The sequence below is a fragment of the Parasteatoda tepidariorum genome, chromosome 4 (assembly GCF_043381705.1).
Source record: "Parasteatoda tepidariorum isolate YZ-2023 chromosome 4, CAS_Ptep_4.0, whole genome shotgun sequence".
NCBI lineage: Eukaryota > Metazoa > Arthropoda > Arachnida > Araneae > Theridiidae > Parasteatoda > Parasteatoda tepidariorum.
Genome location: NC_092207.1, coordinates 12901529 through 12904806, shown reverse-complemented (window position 1 = coordinate 12904806; position 3278 = coordinate 12901529).

Here is a 3278-nt window from a genome sequence, read left to right as displayed (position 1 = left end):
ATATATATAACTTTGCATTTTGTTTTGCAACTACAAGAATCAGAAATTCGAAATTACTGAGGTGTATAGAAAAGTGTATAGAAATTACGATGAAATGAAAAACAGTTAACCTTTGTTTAGGAATTATTAGGTGTTGAACTTGTTTGAAAAAATATCATGCGGACCGATCTGCATACATATATGCTGGAATGCAACGGCAGAGTTGAAATTCGACTTGTTTAAGGGGCCATATTTCTTCATGAACTCAACTTGCAGTTTTTTTTTCTCGAAATTTTAACTTACTCGAGAGTTATTAAAATTTTAAGTATTTCTATTTTGCGAATTTTTATTTTAAACTTTTTTTCTGTTCTACTTTTTATTTTGTTTTGCTACTCAAAATCTCTAAGACTTGGGTACTTGGAATTACGAAGATGCGTAGAAAAATGTTCAAGAAGTTCGATGGAATATAAAAAAGACAACAACAAAAAATAAGTAAATAAACAACAAAAATAACAAGTAAATAAACACAAGTAAAAAAACAACAAAAAATAAGTAAATAAACAAATAATAGTAAACGTAACAACAACAAAAAATAAGTAAATAAAAAATTAGAGAAAGAATAGATTTTATCAGATTTAAAATATTATTCTAGCATTTATACCAAAATTTTTAAAAAATATCAAAACTGAGGAGACATTAAAAACTGCTTCCAATATGATCTGTTATATGATATAAGGTCATTGTTATATGTATATTGTTAACATGTAAAATTACTTCTAATTTATTACTTCTTATTGTGTGGCGCCTACTTTTCTCTTAAGTTTAAAACTTATTCCAAGTAAAGTAGATTATTTTTCAAATCCAACTATCCTTTCATTTCATTACGGTTAACATATTAATAAAATGTGCTTACGAAAAATTATAATGATTAGTTAGTTTTGAACTAAGTGACCGTTTTTTGTCGACTTTTAAGATGAACAAGGAGAAAAAACTGTTTATGTCCATAAAAGCTGATTCTGAACAAAAATGAATTTGCGCACGGGTAGAAATTGTTTTCCCACAGCTTGCCCATCCTTATTGAGTAATAACTTTAGGCGATGACCGATTTTCCATGTTATTTATTTTTCATATCTTGCTAATTCCCAAAATGCAACAGATAGCAATCCAATCGTATTTTTTTTTATAACTGTCTTTGAACTGCCGACCCAATTTTTGGGTTTACGACCGCTAATGTTTAACTCCGTAGCCTTGTAATTTTGAACCCAATCCAGAAGACATGGTAACTCCTGGATCAAGTACTTGCTTTACATGGAAAGGAAAACCACGAGAACCTCCCACGGTTAGCCTGATGGCAGGGGGACTCTAACCCATGATCCGTCTATCACTGAAGATATTTCACGTCAGCACTGTGGTCAGTTCAAGCCAGATGCGGAATTCGTATCGACCACCCTTGGCGGGTTCAAACCCGGGTTCACCTCATTGGAAGGCGAGCGCTCTATCCCCTGAGCCATCGCGGCTCAATCGTAATTATTGTTTCAAAAAAAATTAACATTGGCCGGGGTAGCCTGGTTAGTAGGGCACTGGGCCCATATCCAAGAGTTTGTGGGTGCGGACCAGTATAGTGAGTATATATAGACCTGAAGACTCCCAGTATAGTAAATGGCGACTGATGCACGTTAAATTGGTCGATTAGCAAAGTCCTCCATGTTCCCATAAAAAATCAATACCTGTGGGGGTACTGATCAAGGAGTCTCCCTGTCTTTTATTGGTTCAAAATTACAAGGCTACGGAGTTGAACATTAGTAGTCGTAAACCCAAAATTGGCTCGGCTGTTCAACGACGGATATATATATCATACCTGCCAACTTTCATTTTTTCCGAGAATGGATTTTCAGTCAGAGTGGTTGTTAAACGAAAAACAATCTAACTCAAAAATATATTTAGATTCTGTTAAAATTCGCTTGCTCAAGGATTNTATTAAAAAAAATGAACATAAGCGGCTCTTCCCTCTTGTTCCTCAATAATGAATAACAAGCAATTACGAGGGTTAGGCAGCGAAGTGAACAGGGGGAGGCTCCTACTACTATTATGCAATTTAAAAAAAAAAATCGGCACTATCGGACAAAAATATCAATCCCTGTTAATGCTGTCAAATGAAAGTATTGAAACTTAGTATTGTCACGTGCATACTCATAAAACTTTTTCAATGTGACTTATTGTTAATAAATTATATATTGATGTTCAAGCTCCACTATTAAAGAGATTAAGGTGATTTAATTAATTTTAATTTTATTATGGTGGCAAATTACTAAATAAATGGCATTACTATTTTCGACAGATTACTCTACTAAATAAATATTAAATAGCAAAACAAATAAAAGTCGTCAAAAGTTTTGGAGATGTTTACATTCATTGTGCAAAGAGATATTTACACACATTGTAATTTCATTTAGAAGCGTTAACAACAGTATTCTAAAATGCATCTAATAACTCTCTTTTCTGTTATTATGGGGAATGTTATAAATGCTTCGGGGGAAATATCTTTTCCTATCAGCATATAATTAGCGCAGTTTGGATTTGATATGAATTTAATGGGAATATTCCAAATTATTGTAGCAGAATTTCAAACTTAAATCTCAAAAACTACACCCGGAGATAATTTATTTCCATTTTAATATTTAAATATCTTTTTTTTATTTCGTAAATAATATAAATAAGCTAGGCGATTTACAAAAGAAGTTATTGGATCACTACTCATCCAGCAATGTTGTTTTCTTTTTCTTTTTTTGCATACATTTCTTCCCATTATTTGAAATCTATTAAATGCGTCAATACTTTGGCATTTTCATCTGACAGTAATAAGCGAAATTTTCAGTACATATTTTTTGGTTTTTGTTTCCCTTTAAAAATAGTTTTGCTTTTCCTAAACACAGACCTTTTTTGCAACGTCCTCTCTACTTTATTGATGGTTTAAAAAATATCATTACCAGATAAGTAAATAATTACAATTCAATGTCGGAGAATTTTCATAAAGTCTTATCCAGAAATCATATTCAATAAAATTATTATTGAAAACCAATGCTTGCTTGTTAATTTTAAATTCATGTTTTCAGCAAAGTTCAGTATTTAGTAAGCTTTAATTTGTGAATCAGTGAGAGATTTTAGTTTGATTTCAAGAAACATATGCTAATTTGTGTTAATATTGCTTTACTGCCATTTTTTTCAATGCTTTTAACTCCTCTCTTTTTTTTTGTTGCCAAAGCAATTAACAAATAAAATTTCGGTATTTCAGATAGTTT